Below are 19,578 nucleotides of genomic sequence, written 5' to 3'. Positions count from 1 at the left end.
TTCTTGACATGGGTCTTAGCAATGATTTTTTAAATATGACACCTAAAGAATAAGCAAAAAACCAAAAAGTGAGACTAGCCTGACCATGCAGTGGTGCAGTGAATGGAACATCAGCCTGGGATGCAGAAGATCCAGGTTCAAAACCCCAAGGTCGCTGGCTTGAGTACGGGCTCATCGGCTTGAGTGCAGGGTTGCTGGCTTGAGCCCAAAGGTCACTGGTTTGAAGCCTAAGCTCGCTGGCTTAAGTCAGGGGTCACTTGCTCTGCTGGAGCCCCCCAGTCAAGGCATGTATGAGAAAGCAATCACTGAACAACTAAGGTGCCACAACCTAGAATTGAAGCTTCTCATCTCTCTCTCTTCCTGTCCATCTGTCCCTGTCTGTGCTTCTCTCTCTCTGTCTCTCTCTCTTAAAAAAAAATAGTGGGACGATATCATACTAAAAAGCTTCTGAACAGCAAAAGAAATCATAAGCAAAAAACCCCAAAAAACCTATAAAATGGAAAAAAATGTAAACCATATATATCTGGTAAGGGGTTAATATTCAAAATATATGAAGAACTCATACAACTCAACTGCCAAAAGAAAAAAGAAACAGCCAAAGTAAAAATCAGTAAAGGATCTGAACAGACAAGTCTCCAAAGTCAATATGCAAAAAGCCAACATAAAAAGATGCTCAACATCACTAGTCATTAGGGAAATCCAAATTAAAACTACAATGACATATCTCCTCATGCCTATTAGCGTGGCTATCATCAGATATGTAATTTTCCCTGTGAAAGGTCCTGTTCTTTTGTATTTCACTGACATTTTTTTTTCAATCCATTATAGGGAGCACATTGATAAACTTTAGTAACAACCACTAACCCCTAAGTCACCAATTACTCTCAAGAAAAATAGTGTGATTTACAGAATATAGAGCTATAGCAATTTTTCTTGAATAATGATTCTTATTTCACACAAACCCAACTTTGAATTCACATTATGACATGTTTTCTTCTGACTGATGACAAAAGTAATTTCTTACAAAATTATCAATTAATATTGGCTTTTCAAAAACGTTTGATCTTCTCACAACTGAGACACTAAAAGTTGTAACTCTGCAACTGAATGCATGATTACTTTCAAGGATGGACCTGGAAACTATTATATTAAGTGAAATAAGCCAGGCAAGGAAAGAAAAATATCATATGGCCTCACTCATTTGAGGAATCCAATGAACAATGTGAACTGAGGAATGGAATAGAGACAGAGGCAGAATCAAAGGGACCAGAGGGAAAGCGGGCATAGGGAAAGGGCATGAGAGGATGTGATCAGAGATTGAAAAGAGATTCGTGAAATTATATATGAATAACACAGCATTATAGAGAGCAGGAAAGCAAATCCTGGAGAGAAGGGGGGAGGGTGTGGGGGAGGGGGACAAGGGGAATGTTGAGGGGAACACGGGATGGGGGTAGCATTTTGGGGGACACTAGAATCTATGTAAACATAATAAATTAAAATCAATAGAAAAAAAAAGAGCACTGAGGAGTTGGAGGCAAAGGACATTTTTTTGGCAGACAAGTTAGGATTTTGTGACTAGCATTCAAAAACTCTATGATTTTTTTAATTTTTTTTTTGTAGTGAGAAGTGGGGTCAGGGAGGCAGGCAGACAGATTCTACATGCACTTGACCAGGATCCACCTGGCATGACCACTAGGGGGCAAAGTTCAGCCCCTCTGGGGCGTTGCTCCACTGCAATCAGAGCCATTCTAGTGCATGAGGCAGAGGCCATGGAGCCATCCTCAGTGCCCGGGCCAACTTTGCTCCAATGGAGCTTGGCTGCAGGAGGGGAAGAGAGAGATAGAGAGAAAGGAGAGGGGGAGGGGTGGAGAGCAGATGGGCACTTCTTCTGTGTACCCGAGCTGAGAATCTAACCTGGGACTTTCACATGCTGGGCTGATGCTCTACCACTGAGCCAACTGGCCAATCCTATGATATTTTTAATAACAAGAAGTAATGGAGAGGAGCGGCAAGATGGTGATGGAGTTGGCGGACGGACCAACTTCCACCTCCCAGAACCAAAGTGTATTACAACTTAATTTTAAGAACCATCATCTGGAAAAACCAACTTTGGACTAAACTAAGAGGACTCATTAACCAAGGATCACTGAAGAAGCCACAATGAGACTGGTAGAAAAAGCAGAAACGTGGAGAGGGTTTCTCAGCTCCTGAGAGCAAGCAGAAGCCCAGAGGAACTTGCATGGTGGTGGGAAGTGAGTTTAGAGCAGGAGTAGTCAACCTTTTTATACCTACCGCCCACTTTTGTATCTCTGTTAGTAATAAAATGTTCTAACCGCCCATCGGTTCCACAGTAATGGTGATTTATAAAGTAGGGAAGTAACTTTATTTTATAAAACTTATAAAGCAGAGTTACAGCAAGTTAAAGCATATAATAATAATTACTTACCAAGTACTTTATGTCAGATTTTTGCTGTTTGGCAGAATAAATCTTTATAAAACAACTTGCTATAGTTAAATCTATCTTTTTATTTATACTTTGGTTGCTCCGCTATCACCCACCATGAAAGCTGGAATGCCCACCAGTGGGCAGTAGGGACCAGGTTGACCATCACTGGTTTCGAGAAAAGAGGAGGGACCTGGGTCCCAGAAATAAAGCCACAGCCTGCAGCCCCAGAGCCTAGGAAAGGAGTACAGATAGTATTCAGCTGTGAAACAAGCCAGGATACTGTTTGCAAAGAAGACACAGATTTCTCAGACCCAGGATTTGTCTTAAAGGGTCTGCTCAGAAAACCTTTTTCACAACCACCCACCCAGGGCTTTGGGGTACAGGTAGAGCTAAGAGGAACAGAGTAGCAGGAAAAGAGTGTAATCTAGGAGGCACAGGGAGAAACACTTTGAGGGACAGCCACCCTAACCCCTGGGCTGAGTCACTCCCCAAATCTAAAGTGAATATTTTTCCTGGAACCAGCAATACCAGCAAAGGAAAGCAGGTCACCAGCCAAACAGAAGCTCTCCTGCTGAAGTCAGAGCAAAGAATCGCTTAGAAGCAGGGAGCCATCAGGGATACAGTATTAACTGCTGAGGTATGAGCTGCATCTCCACCCCCACACTGCTGAGTGCTTGCTGGAGGGCAGGTGGCATTTGGACATGGAAGTGTGGTCCTAGTTGGCAGGGGTGAAAGCCAGGGGCTGGATGCAGCTACAGCCTGGCCATAAGTGCAGTCCTGTCCTTGGGGGCAGAAGCCGAGGCCTACTGTGATTGAACCTGGTGCCAGCGCAGTTCCATCTGGTGGGGGCAGAGGCTGAGGGCAGCCCAGTGGCAGAAGGGGTACCCAAAAGCGGTCTAACCTCCAGCTGCAAGCCAGGTGCACGAGAACAGTTCCTCCTGCAGGGGCAAGGTGAAAGCCTGGGGACTGGCTGAGACTTGTGGCTGGGTGTAGGAGCAGAGCCCCACCTGCAGGACTGAGGCTTGCAGCCCCAGTGCTAGCATGTGGCCACACCATTCTTATACACAGACAAAATAGGAAGGCAGAGAAATGCAACCCAAGTGAATCAACAAGAGAAATCCCCAGAAAAAGATCTTAATGAGATGGAAATTACCAAATTACTGAAAGAAGAGTTTAAAATAATGATTGTTAGGTTGCTCAAAGATCTTAGAACAACAACAATGGACAAAATGAGCACTTAAATAAAGAGATAACAAGTATACAAAAGGATATTGGAATAATAAAAAAAAATAAGTCAGAAATGACAAATACAATATTAAAAATAAAGACGACACTGGAAGGAATTAAAAACAGGATGGATGAAGCTGAGGTTTGAATCAGTGAGTTAGAGCAGTGATTTTTTCAACCTTTGTTTCTAACGCACTCATAAACTAATTACTAAAGAAAAAGGGGCCCTGACCTCTTCTTCTTTAGTAACTAATTTATTTGTGCCATGAGATGAAAATGTTTGTATTTAATCAGGGGCACTTACCTTAGTAATTAGTGTGTGTTTGTGCCATGAAAAAAAAGGTTGAAAGTCACTGAGTTAGAGGACAAGACAAAAGGAAAGCACAGAAGCAGAGCTGCAAAAAGAAAAGAGGTTCAAAAAGTCTCAGGAAACTCTAAGAGAGCTCTGTGACAACATGAAGAGAAATAACATCCATATCATAGGGGTTCCTGAAGGAGAAGATAAAGAACAAAGAATAGAGAATCTGATGGAAGAAATCATAGCTAAAAACTTTCCAAAATTGATGAAGGATAAAGTCAGACAAGTTCAAGAAGCACAGAGGATAAATCCAAAAAGGTTCACACCAAGACACATCATAATTAAAATACAAAAATTAAAATATAAAGAAGGAATATTAAAGCTTTAAGAGAAAAGTAGTCAATGACCTACACAGGAGCCCCCATAAGGATGACATCTGACTTCTCAACAGAGACTTTAGAGGCCAGAAGGAAATGGCAAGAAATATTCAAATAATGCAAAACAAGAGCCTACAACCAAGACTTCTCTATCCAGAAAGGCTATCATTTAAAATAGAAGGAGAAAAAAAAATAGAAGGAGAGCCTAACCAGGCAGTGGCGCAGTGGATAGAGCATCGAACTGGGATTCAGAGGACCCAGGTTTGAGACCCTGAGGTCACCAGCTTGAGCGTGGGCTCATCTGATTTGAGCAAAAGCTCACCAGCTTGGACCCAAGGTCGCTGGCTCAAGGAAGGGGATACTCAGTCTGCTGAAGGCCCACGGTCAAGGCACATATGAGAAAGCAATCAATGAACAACAAAGGTGTTGCAATGCATAATGAAAAACTAATGATTGATGCTTCTCATCTCTCCATTCCTGTTTCTCTGTCCCTGTCTATCCCTCTCTCTGACTCTCTCTCTGTCTCTGTAAAATAAATAAATAAATATATATATATATAAAATTGAAGGAGAAATAAAAAGCTTCCCAGACAAAAAAACACTCAAGGAATTTATTCCAATCAAACCAACGTTACAAGAAATGTTAAGGGGCCTGCTGTAAACAAAACAAAGGGGGGGAATCTAGTAAAAAAGGAATGTAGATTTAAAGAATAAAATGGCAATAAACAACTATATATCAATAATAACCTTAAATGTAAATGGATTAAATGCTCCAATCAAAAGACATAGAGTAGTTGCATGGATAAGAAAACAGAACCTGTACGTATGCTGTCAACAAGAGACACACCTCAAAACAAAGGATACACATAGACTGAAAGTAAAGAGTTGGAAAATGTATTTCAGGCAAATAGAAATTAAAAAAAAGCTATGGTAGCAATACTCAGAAAAAATAGACTTTAAAACAAAGGCTATAGTAAGGGATAAAGAAGGTCACTACATAATGATAAAGGGAGCAATCCAACAGGAAGATATAACCATTATAAATATCTGTGCACTTAATATAAGAGCACCCAAATATATAAAGCAGATTTTGATGGGCATAAAGGGTGAGATCAATAGCAATACTAATAATAGTAGGGGATTTTAATACCCCATTAACATCACTGTATAGATCCTCAAGAAAGAAAATTAACAAAGAAATAGCAGACTTAAAGGACACACTAGATCAACTGGATTTAACAGATATCTTCAGAACCTTTCACCTTAAGGCAGCAGAATATACATTCTTTTCAAGTACTCATGGTACATTCTCCAGGATAGACCACATGCTAGGACATAAAATGAGTCTCAACAAACTTAAGAAGATTGAAATCATATCAAGTATCTTCTCAGATCACAATGGCATAAAACTAGAAATCAACAATAAAAAACCTGAAAAACAATCATACACTTGGAGACTAAATAGCATGTTAATTAAATAACGAATGGGTTAACAATGAGATGAAGAAAGAAATCAAAATTTTTCTTGAAACAAATGAAAATGAACATACAACAACTCAAATATATGGGACACAGCAAAAGCAGTCCTGAGAAGAAAGTTCATAGCACTACAGGCATACCTTAAAAAGCTAGAAAAAGCTCAAATAAATAATTTAACCTTGCATCTAAAAGAACTAGAAAAAGAACAGCAAGTAAAACCCAGAAGAAGTAGAAGGAAGGAAATAATAAAGATCAAAGCAGAAATAAATGACATAGAGGCTAAAGAAACAGTAAAAAGGATCAATGAAACCAAGAGCTGGTTCTTTGAAAAGGTAAACAATATTGATGAACCTTTAACCAGTCTCACAAAAAAAAAAAGAGAGAAAGAGAGGACTCAAATAAATAAAATTAGAAACGGGAGAGGAGAAATAACAACTGACACAGCAGAAATAGAAAGGCTTGTAAGAAAATACTATGAAGAACTGTATGCCATAAAATTAGACAACGTAGGAGAAATGGACAAATTCCTAAAAACATAAAATCTTTCAAAAATCAATATAGAAGAATCAAAAAACCTAAAAAGACTAATTTCATCAAATAAGATCGAAACAGTTATCAAAAAACTCGCAACAAACAAAAGCCCTGGGCCAGATGGCTTCACAGGCAAATTTTATTCAAAGAAGAACTAACTCCTATCCTTCTCGAGCTATTTCAAAAAATTCAAGAGGAGGGAAGACTTTCAAACTACTTTTATGAGGCAAGCATAATACTGACTCCAAACCCAGGCAAAGACATTACCCAGAAAGAAAACTGTACACCAATATCCCTGATGAACTTAGATGCTATAATTCTCAACAAAATATTAGCAAACCGGATCCAGCAATACATGAAAAAAATCATACATCAGAAGGAGGTGGGATTTATTCTAAGGATACAAGGCTGGTACAATATCCTCAAATCAATCAATGTGATTCAACACATAAATAAAAGAAAGGATAAAAAGCACATGATAATATCAATAGATACCAAAAAAAGCATTTGATAAAATCCAGCACCCCTTTTTCATCAAAACTCTCAGCAAAATGGGGATTCAGGGAGCAAACCACAACATGATAAAGGCCATCTATGACAAACCCAAAGCCAACATCATAATCAATGGGCAAAAATTAAAAGAAATACCCTTAAAATCAGAAACAAGGCTGGGGTGCCCCCTTTTACCACTCTTATTCAACATAGTTCTGGAAGTCCTAGCCACAGCAATCACACAAGAAGAAAAGATAAAAGGCATCAAAATTGGAAAAGAAGAAGTAAAACTATCATTATTAGCTGATGATATGATATTGTATATAGAAAATCCTAAAGTCTCAGTCAAAAAACTACTAGACCCGATCAATGAATTCAGCAAGGTGGCAGGATATAAAATTAATACTCAGAAATCAGAGGCATTTTTATACACCAACAATGAACTGTGTGAAAGAGAAATTAAGGAAACAATTCCCTTCACTATTGAAACAACAAAAAAAAGTGGCTAGGAGTAAATTTAACCAAAGAGGTTAAAGACTTGTACTCAGGAAACTATAAAACTATGATAAAAAAAAATCAAGGAAGATACAACCAAGAGGAAGTATATACTGTGTTCACAGATAGGAAGAATAAACATCATTAAACTGTCTATATTGCCCAAAGCAATCTATAAATTCAATGCAGTTCCTATTAAAATACCAATGACATACTTCAAAGATATAGAACACATATTCCAGTAATTTATATGGAGCCAAAAAAGAACATGAATAACCTCAGCAATCCTGAAAAAGAAGAATAAAGTGGGTGGTATCACACTTCCTGATATCAGGTTATACTACAAGGCCATTGTACTCAAAATAGCTTGGTACTGGCATAAGAACAGACATGTAGATCAATGGAGCAGAACAGAGAAACCAGAAATAAACTCACACTTAAATGGACAATTGATATTTGACAAAAGAGGAAAGAACATACAATCAAGTAAAGACAGTCTCTTTAACAAATGGTGTTGGAAAAATTGGACAGATACAGTTAAAAAATATAAAACTAGACCACCAACTTACACCATTCACATAAGTAAAATCAAAATGGATAAAACACTTAAATGTAAGTTGTGAAACCATAAACATCTTGAAAGAAAACATAGGCAGTAAACTCTCTGATATCTCTTGTAGCAATATATTTGCTGATTTATCTTCATAGGCAATTAAAATAAAGGACAGAATGAACAGATGGGACTATATGAAACTAAAAAGCCTTTGCACAGCAAAAGACACCATTAATAAAATAAAAAAACCGCCCACACAATGGGAGAATATATTCACCAATACGTCTGATAAGGGGTTAATAACCAAAATTTATAAAGAACTTGTAAAACTCAATACCAGGAAGATAAACAATCCAATCAAAAAATGGGCAAAGAAAATGAATAGACACTTCTCCAAAGAGGACATACAGATGGCCAATAGGCATATGAAAAAAATGCTAAACATCACTAATCATTAGAGAAATGCAAATTAAAACCACAATGAGATACCAAGTCACACCTGTCAGAATGGTGCTCATCAACAAAACAACACAGAATAAGTGCTGGCGAGGATGTGGAGAAAAGGGAACCCGCCTGCACTGCTGGTGGGAATGCAGACTGGTGCAGCCACTGTGGAAAACAGTATGGAGATTCCTCAAAAAATTAAAAATGGAACTGCCCATTGAACCAGCTATTCCACTTTTAGGAATATATCCTATGAATACCAAATCACTGATTCAAAAGAAGAAATGCACCCCCATGTTTATTGCAGCATTGTTTACAATAGCCTAGGTTTGGAAACAGCCCAAGTGTCTGTCAGGGGACAAGTGAATTAAAAAGCTGTGGTACATATACACAATGGAATACTACACAGCTGTGAGGTAGAAGAAAATCTTACCTTTTGCAACAACATGGATGGATCAGGAAACTATCATGCTAAGTGAAATAAACCAGGCAGAGAAAGAAAAATATCCTATAACCTCACTCATTTGAAGAATCAAATGAACAATGTGAACTGAGCAACGGAACAGAGGCAGAGCTGGGATCAGAGGGAAAGCGGTCAGAGGGAAAGTAGAAGAGAAGATGGGATCAGAGAAGGAAAAGAGATTAATGAAATTATATATATACATAACACAGCATTATAGAGAACAGGACAGCAAATCCTAGAGGGAAGGGGGGAAGGCCTTGGGGAAGGGGTATGGGGGGCTGAGGGGAATAAGGTGGTGGGGTGAGATATATTTGGTAGGACACTTGAACCTATGTAAACACAAATTAAAATCATAAATAAAAAAATATTTAAAAAAGAAAAAGAAAATACCCACCAGGAACAAAACAATCATTAAAAAAAAAAAAAAAGAAGAAGTAGTAATGGAGGGATTGGAGCTCCCTGGACCTGCAAGTACTGACTGCACATGTGCCGCTGTTCCCACTGCAGGTTTTAGAAATATGAATCCTTCACTATTCCTGACTGCCCTTTGCTTGGGAGAAGCCTCAGATGCTCTAAAACCTGGTCACAGTTTAGCTGCACAATGGCACCAGTGGATGGCAACACACAGGAAACTATATAACAAAATGAAGAAGGCTGGAGAAGATCCATGTGGGAGAAGAAGACAAAAATGGCCTGCACAATCAGGAAGGCAGCCAAGGGAAACTGCTTCACCATGGCACTGAGTGGCTTTGGTGACGTGGCCACCAAAGAATTCAGGCAGGTGGAGAATGGCCTTCAAAACCAGAAGCACAGGTCTGACATGTGGTGGTACAGTGGATGGAGCCTCCACCTGGAACCCTGGAATGTTGAGGTTGCCAGCTGGAAGTCCAAGACTAAAGTGGAGCAACTATGAGTTGATACTTTTCACTCCCCATCCTTCTCTTTCTCTGTAAAATCAATAGATAAAAATGATTTTCTTTTTTTTTTTCTTTTTAGGTGAGAGGAGGGGAGGTAGACAGACTCCTGCATGCACCCCATCTGACCCATCCTGGCTACCCCATCTTGGGCTGATGCTTAAATACTGAACTATTTTTAGTGCCTAAGGTTGATGGACTCCAACTGAGCTATCCTCCCGGGACCAAGTTTGAACCAATCAAGCCACTGGCTGTTGGGAGGGGAAGAAGGAGAAAAAGGGGAGTGGGAGGGAGTGAGAAACAGAGGGTCACTCCTCTTGTGTGCTCTCACCAGGAATCAAACCTGGGATTCCATATACCAGGCCAACACACTATCCACTAAGCCACCAGTCAGGGCCAAATAAAATATTAAAAACAAAAAACCCAATGCACAGGAAAGTGGAAGTTTTCAGAGAACTTCTTTTTGATGTTCCCCCCTTCTGTGGATTGGAGAGAAAAAGGCTATATAACTCCTGGGAAGAACCAGAGTCATTATATTTCTTATTGGGCTTTTAGTGCAACTAATACCCTTGCATGGCAGCTGTTCCAGAAAATTGGCAAACTTGTTTTACTGAATGAACAGAACCTGGAGGACTGCTCTCAATCTCAATGCAACAAGGGCTCCATTGGTGGCATAATGGATAATGCCTTCCAGTATGTGAGGACAACAAAGGCCTGGACTCAAGAAATACTATCTATATCATGCAAGTGATGAATCCTGCAAAAACAAGCCTGTTGCTTGTTGCTGCCAATGACACTGGCTTCATGGACATTCATAAGCAGGAGAGGTCTCTGATGAAAGCAGTGGCAAGTGTGGGTGCATTTCTGTTGCTATAAAACCAAGCAGTAGATCTTTCTAGTTTTATTTAAAAAAAGCTTTTATTATGAATCAAAATACAGCAACAAGACTTGAGTCATGTTAGTCCAGTGGTTGGTGATGTTTTGTGTGTGTGTATATGTGTGATAGAGACAGCAAGAGAGACAGACAGGGACAGACAGGCAGGAAAGGAGAGAGATGAGAAACATCAAGTTTTTATTGCAACACCTGAGTTGTTCATTGATTGCTTTCTCATATGTGCCTTGACCTGGGAGGCTCCATCCAAGCCAGTGAACCCTTGCTTAAGCCAGCGACCTTGGGCTTCAAGCCAGTGACCTTGTGGTCATGTCTATGATCCCATGCTCAAGCCAGTGACCCCACACTTAAGCTGGCGAGCCTGGGCCCAAGCCAGATGAGCCCACACTCAAGTTAGTGACCTCGGGGCCCTGGCCGGTTGGCTCAGCGGTAGAGCGTCGGCCTGGCGTGCGGGGGACCCGGGTTCGATTCCTGGCCAGGGCACATAGGAGAAGCGCCCGTTTGCTTCTCCACCCCCCCTCCTTCCTCTCTGTCTCTCTCTTCCCCTCCCACAGCCAAGGCTCCATTGGAGCAAAGATGGCCTGGGCGCTGGGGATGGCTCCTTGGCCTCTGCCCCAGGCACTAGAGTGGCTCTGGTCGCAGCAGAGCGACGCCCCGGAGGGGCAGAGCATCGCCCCCTGGTGGGCAGAGTATCGCCCCTGGTGGGCGTGCCGGGTGGATCCCGGTCGGGCGCATGCGGGAGTCTGTCTGACTGTCTCTCCCCGTTTCCAGCTTCAGAAAAATACAAAAAAAAAAAAAGTTAGTGACCTCGGGGTTTCGAATCTGGGTCCTCTGCATCCCAGTCCAATGCTCTATCCACTGCACCACCATCTGGTCAGGGTTGGTGATGGTTTTGAAGGAGCAAATTAAAAAACAATAAGGATTGAGTTGTCAAGAAAAGCTGGGGTAGCCTGACCTCTGGTGGCTCAGTGGATAAAGCATCAACTTGGAATACTGAGGTTGCCAATTTGAAATCCTGGGCTTGCCTGGTCAAGGCACACATGGGAGTTGATGCTTCATGCTCCTTTCCCTTCACTCTCTCTTTCTCTCCTTCCTCTCTCTTTAAAAATGAATTTAAAAATCTTAAAAAAATAAATAAACAATTAAAAAAATAAAAGAAAAGCTGGGGTACAGCTTGGGACATAGATGGCAACATAAAAATGGCCCAAGACTGGAACAACAACTTTGAAATTGCCACCTTAGCCAGCTATCCTATTTACTGTGTGAAATGATAGTGATAAAGAATGGTATTACAGGCCTTGACCAGTTGGCTCAGTGGTAGTCTGCTCAGCATATGGAAGTCCCGAGTTTGATTCCTGGTCAGGGCACACAGGAGAAGTGATCATTTGCTTCTCTTTCCCTCCCTCTCCCTCTTTCCTCTCTCTTTCTCTCTCTTCCCCTCCTGCAGCCATGGCTTGGTTGGAATAAGTAGGCTGGGTGCTGAGGATGGCTCCATGGCCTCGCCTCTGGCACAAAAATAGCTCAGTTGCTAAGCAATGGAGCAGTGGCCCCAGATGGGCAAAGCATCGCTGCGTGGGGGGGGGGGGGTGCTGGGTGGATATGGGTCAGGATGCATGCAGAAGTCTCTCTCTCTCTGCTTTCCTGCTTCTCACTCAAGAAAAATTAAAAAACAAAACAAAAAAATAAAACCAGAAAGATATGATTAAGAGCAGACTATCCAGAGGAGAAATTTTATCTTATAACCGATCAAAACTTATTATGTGGAATAAAACACTTGAATCACTGAACATCTAAACTATGATTTGAATTGCATGACATTTTATACTGGTAAAATACTACCACTTCTTTAATTATGTTATTAATTAATTTTTGCACAGTTTTATATGATTGACTTGTCTAATAACTTTCAATTTTGATGTTTTAAAGAATGTGCAAAGTTTCATCTTTTACAATAAAAAATTTCAAAGTAAAAATAAAAGTAATATATAACCTAGAAATGAAAATGCTGGAGTCAGAAAAATGGCAGATTGGAATCTCAGTTCTACCACGTGCATTGCTTAACCATGGGCACGTTACTGCACTGCTCTATGACTCTTCCCCCGGTCTATAAGATGGAACTGATAATGTTCCCCTCAGAATTATCTGTGATGACTGATGAGCTAATGGATGAACAGACAGGCTCAACAGAGAGTGGGCATATGTTAAATAGTCACATATAAAGAATATTTCTAGGTGAAGCAGGCCACCTGAAGATGGCACTTTTAAGAAATTCATATAAAAGTCAGAACGTTTTCAGCCCTGCAGAGAGAAAGACCCTTTCATTTAATAATTTTGTATCTCAATGACTGCCGTGTCAAGCCTTATATTTCTGCTTTATATCTAACAGGAGATTCTCAGCCATTGACTTCAAGAATTTGAACAACTCTTCTCCTATTATACCCCTATTATCTTTTTAATCTGCTCTTTAAATTGTGTTAAAGGCCAGGAAATACAGTAACCTGCTCCCTTTCTCCCCTCTAAGCATTTATTCAGGCCTTTCTCATTCCTAAAATGTCCTTAGCAAACCTTCAACCTCCCTCTTTTAAGATTTTTCTAAAGAAGCACAACTCCAAGACAATCAAATTATGTCTCTGAGTTCTGTGTGTTAAGCATTTCTAAAAAGCAATGTATGGTCGCTTCCATTTTATCAACACAGAAAAACAGCCTCTAGTTCAACTCTTCACATTAGGCAGATCACCCTAACTGACGTAAAATCAATAAATAATGAGATTTAGAGATTTAATAGTGAAAAATGTAAAATATTTGAAAAGTTCATGAGGTGGCTATAGTGAACTAGGTAACAGACTGAGTTAGTACATGGAAGGTTAATTTATCCAGGTGACTTTAACAATAATGAACACTCATGATATTGGTTTTTGCTGCCCGTGTACTAAAAAGAGATCCACTATCTACCTTTTATCTTCTAAATGAAATCTAAATATGATATAAGAAGTATAAAAAAATTTGAACCCAAACTGGAGAGTTAATATAATGCATAGAAATGTATTTTTAAATATATTTTTAAAATTAGTGGAAATTGAGGTTAAAGAATTAAGGCAAAAGAGAAGAAAAAAAGAAGACATGAGAATAGTGATATGGACTCAAATATATATAAATTTATATAAATTAAGGAAGGAAACAAAATAAAAAATGCTAGAGTGAGACTGAAAATAATGTTTAACCTAATATGGACCCTGTGGAGAATGCAATTTGTGTTAGATCTTATGGAGAATGATGAAACCCAAAGAGGAAAAGCCCAAAGGCATGGTCCCCGTTTTCCAAGAACTTATAAAGTAACTGAGGGGAGTGGGGAAGGGCACATCATGAAGAAAGTGTTAAAAAAAAATCAAGAGACCAAAGAGAAAATATATGTGCTGAGATGGTGTAGCTGAGAGGATAGGGCATGCATGAACTTGGAAATCTCCTAGGTCCTATTCTGACACTGAATGGCCTCATAATCTTGTAGCTCAAGTGACCCACTCTGAACCTCAGCTTTCTCATCTGTAACATGAGCAGATTTTACTACGTGATCCCGAAGATGTTTATAGGACTTTATATGATTTCAGTTCACTGAGGAGACATAGCTCCTAATCTTGATTTAAAACTTCTTGCAAGAAAAGAAGGAGGAAGTTAAAGGAGGGATATGAATGGATATTGACAAAGTGTTAAACAAGAAATCCCAGGCAAAGCAAAAGTCATGTACAAAAAAACCAAAGCTGGAAATGAAAGTCATAACTGCAAGGCAAAACTCATAGCCACTGGGTTGAAATGTGGACTTGGAGAAAAATAACAGTAATGAGATAGAAAAGGAGGTAGGAACTTGGAGACCAGTTGCTCAACTGAGGATGCAAAAATGCATGAGAATAAAATAATCAAGATAGTATCTGAAGAATGAGCAAAGTTTTTTTGTTCTTGTTGTTTTTTGTAATTTTCTGAAGTTGGAAACAAGAGGCAGTCAGACAGACTCCCGCATGCGCCCGACCAGGATCCACCCAGCATGCCCACCAGGGGGCGATGCTCTGCCCATCTGGGGCATCACTCTGCTGCAATCAGAGCCATTCTAACGCCTGAGGCAGAGGCCACAGAGCATCCTCAGTGCCCGGGCCAACTTTGCTCCAATGGAGCCTTGGCTGCAGGAGGGGAAGAGAGAGACCGAGAGGAAGGAGAGGGGGAGGGGTGGAGAAGCAGATGGGCGCTTCTCCTGTGTGCCCTGGCCGGGAATCGAACCCGGGACTTCTGCACGCCAGGCCGATGCTCTACCACTGAGCCAACCGGCCAGGGCCAGCCAAAGTTATTTTTTAAAGGAAAAAGGAAAAGGTTTGATAAAGGGGAGCAAAGACACTGAAATGCAATTAAAAGTCAGAAAAGTAGAAAAATCGCTCTTGAGTTGACAAATAGGAGACAAAAGTAAGTAGGAGTGAGAAAATGAATGAGTAGGAAGTTTAGAAAAAGTAGATTAAGGTTAGAACATAGATAAATGATCAACGATTTGAACATTACTGCTGAATTGGAGCCTTCAGCACTGCATCAAAGTGGGCATTTCAGGGTCTTTAAAGCAGCTGAGAGAGTTTGGCTTCGGCCTTTGCTTTAGCTGCCAAACTCAAAGCATCTATAAACAGGACAAGAGTAGAAGGGGGAGTGAAATCGATGGAGGATTCCAGTGAAATATTTCTTCCTCCCGAGGTCATAACCGATTAATTGGTCTAAAATTGGACTTCCAACAGTACTGAATGCAATACAACTCGAACAATAATTATTGTCTTTGCTAACATTTAGGGAACCTTCGATGCACTAGGAACCATGCTGTTTCACATGAATCATGTTAGTGATTCCTGTGAAAGTATAGGGAAAAAAATGTAAGTGGCCGGAAAGTATAATTCTATTCTTCTTATCCTTTCTTCATTTACATACAAAAGTCAACCCTCCTAATAAAAAAGACTATTAAAAAGCCAGATGCTGAGGGCAGAAGTATCCAGTTGTTGTCACACCGGGGAAGAACCTGCAGAAGTATCCTTACCACCTCACGCAGGGGAGTCCAAGAGCATCTACAGCAGTGAAAAGAAGTTAGGGAGATGTCAAACCAAAAAAGACTGCAGTGCATAAAAGTTACATGAGCCAATAAAATAGAACACATGCTCTTAAAATTTTCAGCTTCTAATTTTTATTCTCAAATGTAAACATAATATTACTACCCAGAAGGTGGATGAGGAACAGCTGAGGAGAATTTAGTTCTCATGAGGATTGAAATAAGGTAACATCACTCATACTTACAATTAACTAGATCATTTCTGTAACAACTATGGGAGAAACCTTTCAAAATGCAATGGCATGTTGTTGAGATGTCTTTCTCATTAAATAAATAGATAAATAAATAAATAAAAATAAAAACATCTGCAAAGGTATGCCTTGTAGTTCTCTAATTAATGATCAAAAATGCATTTACTTCAGCATAATTGCACATTTTCACATAAAGTCTTATTTGATTGTAATTAGCACAGACTACAAAACTTAATTAGGACTAATCATTTCTTAATGCAATCAGAATCCCAGAAGAGCAATATAAACAGATTTTTATTGGTATTAGTGATGCAAACTTGTAAAATATAGAGACAATTAACCTGTAACAATGCTTCCAAAATATAAAATAAAAATAAATGATGGGTGCATTGCCAAACAGTTTCATGAGTACACTACGAACATAATAACAGAGTTAATAATCAAACCCCACAGGATCAGTCTTCCTCCTTAAGTGCTAAAGAGGAGGAAGTTACAGTTGTGATGCTTTTTCAACATGCAACTTTTTTTTTTTTCTGTGACAGAGACTGAGAGACAGAGAAAGGAACAGATAAGGACAGACAGACAGGAAGGGAGAAAGATGAGAAACATCAATTCTTCATTGTGACACCTTAGTTGTTCATTGATTGCTTTTTCATATGTGCCTCGATGGGAGTCAGGAGCAGGGGGGTGAGGGTGGGGCTACAGCAGAGCAAGTGACCCCTTGCTCAAGCCAGAGACCAAGAGGTCATGTCTATGATGCCATTCTCAAGCCAGCAACCCTGCGCTCAAGCTGGTGAGCCCGCGCTCAAGCTGGAGACCTCAGGGCCTCAAAGGTAGGTCCTTTGTGTCCCCATCCAATGTTCTATCCATTGCACCACCGCTTACTCAGGCTACAACAGGCAACCTTTTATAATGACATTAAGCGACTTTCCAAGACACTACAGATTCTATGACACAGCTCCCCAGTTAGATTCTGAGAGCTAGGAAAATCTACATTTTCTAGATCACATAACAAAATTCTGTTTTTTTCACCTTATGTTTTGAAAAGTTAAACTTAGGAGAGAAAAGAGGGTATGAACTTAGTAAACATGTCTGCTTTGCAAGTTTCAGGGAATAAAGGCAACTGTTTTCTCTTATCTGTTTTTTTCTAACTTTCTATGTTTGCTCCTTCAACTTCATAAAATGGTTTTTATATCCCATGGAGAGAAACTGGTAGCTAGTATTTGCAGTTAAACACGCCTGTTACCATTTAAGAAAAGACAATAAATGTAATTTATCTTAACATAGAATTCTAATAAAAATGACTCCATTGAAGTTGGGATACACCCTAAAATACCTGGAATTCTTCATACAATTTAATTTGGAACTCCAACTGTTCTCTGTTTCCAAAAAGTGCCAACCTGACCACCTTAGCCCAGGATGGATTCTTTTGACTGAGCCTTGAAGCAAAAGGCAAAAGTACAAATTGGCGTACAATTTCTACTGTGCCAAAATTACTTCCCAGCTGCAATTTAGTAAAACCTGAATGGGAGGTACAATATTTGAAACATGTAGTCTAAACAGTATGCTCAGATTTCTTAAACATTGTGAGTTTCTCCTCACAATGTTGCAGAGTCACTGCAGCTTGCTGGTGAGACAGATGCCAAAATCGCATGCTGGGAGGGTAGGGGACAGACATTTGATTTGGTGACTTAACTACTCCCTTACCTATTGTCACAGCTCTTTAGTATGTCAGGAATGAGTCCAGCCAAGTTCATATTGATGAACAGATGATAAGTCCAAACTAGCACCATGCTTGAACAAATAACTAGATTTTTTTACTTAAATAATTCTCCACTTTTTCCCCACAACCTTTCCAGTTATTTCCTTTTTTTTTTCCAGTCAACAAAAATTAATCATGATCAGCATTTTTACTAAATATGACTTAACAGGCCTGATTAAAAGGATTCACCAGCAATTTCTAAAAGACTTGTTTATTTGGGATAGTTATCTGGTTTTCATTTTAGTTATGAAGTATTACTTAACTCCTTTGTGCTCAGAACAGTAGGGCAAGATCACAAGACGTGGCTGCGGTCTTTATGCTTCCTGAGGAAACACTAAGCTCTCTAAACTGTTCATGACTCTTGAGGTCAAATACAGTCAGTCCCTAACTAAAGAATGTAGAAAATAGACAATGAAAAGGTAAGAGACAGGAGTGTTTGGCTAAGATTTCAACAAGGAAGAGAATCTTGAACAGGATTTTTACCCAGTCTTAAGATTTGGATAAAAGGAAAGCAGGGTGTGTATGCATGCTGGGGGTTACTATTTCAATGAGCATACAAGAGCAGATGATGATAAAAATGAGTATCACTAATCACTTCTTTTACCCATCAACAAGTATGATGTTAAACTTCTCAAAGCTGTTGCTTATTTTTCTGCTTTTTGAAACAGATTTAGACTCAGAATTGGAGAATCTGGAACCTGAACTTTGTATTCTCCTGAAAGGAGTCACCACCAGCAGTATTTTGAGGGATTTAAATACTAAAAGAAAGCAGGTTTGAACACTGATGCTAGGAAGCTATATCTATTCTACAGCCAGCAAACTCTCATTCTCAAAGGGGTAAGTGTAATACAATACTCCATATAATGCGAGATTGTAACGCTTTGTGTTTCAAGTGTAATTCCTCAGCAAACTTTTCACAGCTCTTCCAGCCTCTGCCCTCCTACAAAAGGGGCGCCAGAAAAGAAGTGTCTGTCCTTGGACATTGGACTGGGAGTCCTGCATTAAAATTTAACATGTTACAATCTAATGTACAGGAAACATTGCCTAGCCCATGAAAGCAAGGAGAAAAAAAACAACTTAAATTTACTAATAAATGTGACTTCAACTTTTTACTTTTTTAAAAATCTTGTTCTGTATTCTTTCCCAAGATGATCAGTGAGGTGTGGCCACAAGAGGAAGCAGAGGAGAGTCTGAAGAAAAACTAAGTTTATTGTGGTCACAGGTCCCGGGAAGAGAGGCACTCACACCAAAAAGGGAGCACATAAAAGAGCACCAAGGGAGTGGGCTCAACCAAGCAGGTGAGAAACAAAGAGAACAGGACCCATGGCTGCTTTTATTTTGGGTCATGGTGGGGCACCGCAGAAAATGTGCCAAAGGATGTCATCCGTGCATTTGAGTGTCACTGGGTTGCAGTTAGGGTAGGTCTGGGATGAGAAAGTGTGGCAGCAGCCCCCCTCACCCCCCCCCAGTAGTGCACCTGGCCACCTGTGCAGGGTGCTAACGATCTGTCTTTTTAAGGCTGTTGGGGTAGCAGAAAAGTATGAAGCTTTACAGGTTACAATACTAGGTCTTTTAGTCTCTGTTTATAAGATTATTTTAGAAAGTAAACTCTGCCTTTTAAGGGTAAATTATAGGCTTTCAAGATTTCTAGTGCTTCTTCTTCCCAAAACACATCTTAAAGAGTAGCAGAAAGCTTAGGTGATGGCATGGGAATTAGGTGTAACCCTTGATTTTTGTGTGGGCTATTGGTTGGTGTCTTTTGCTGGTCTAGCTTAGCCTGGGAATCTTGTGAAGTTGCCTACTAAGGTGTGCCTGATGAATTCCTGGCTTTTTCCCTAGCTCATCCCATGTCCTGTACTCGACTTTAGCTTAAGCTCTGTACCCTGTAAA

The 19,578-nt window shown here is 39.9% G+C and overlaps 1 protein-coding gene and 1 pseudogene across 1 annotated transcript in view; one reads left to right on the top strand and one right to left on the bottom strand.

The window, feature by feature from the left end:
• The window catches only part of THSD7B (thrombospondin type 1 domain containing 7B), an 891,282-nt gene that overhangs the window by 766,977 nt on the left and 104,727 nt on the right, over positions 1-19,578 (bottom strand). The window lies entirely within an intron of this gene.
• Positions 9,323-10,617, top strand: LOC136378659 (procathepsin L pseudogene; annotated as a pseudogene).

Source organism: Saccopteryx leptura, chromosome 7, assembly GCF_036850995.1.
Source record: "Saccopteryx leptura isolate mSacLep1 chromosome 7, mSacLep1_pri_phased_curated, whole genome shotgun sequence".
Classification (NCBI taxonomy): domain Eukaryota; kingdom Metazoa; phylum Chordata; class Mammalia; order Chiroptera; family Emballonuridae; genus Saccopteryx; species Saccopteryx leptura.
Note: the sequence above shows the minus strand (reverse complement) of the source record. Positions and strands in the feature narration are given on the sequence as shown.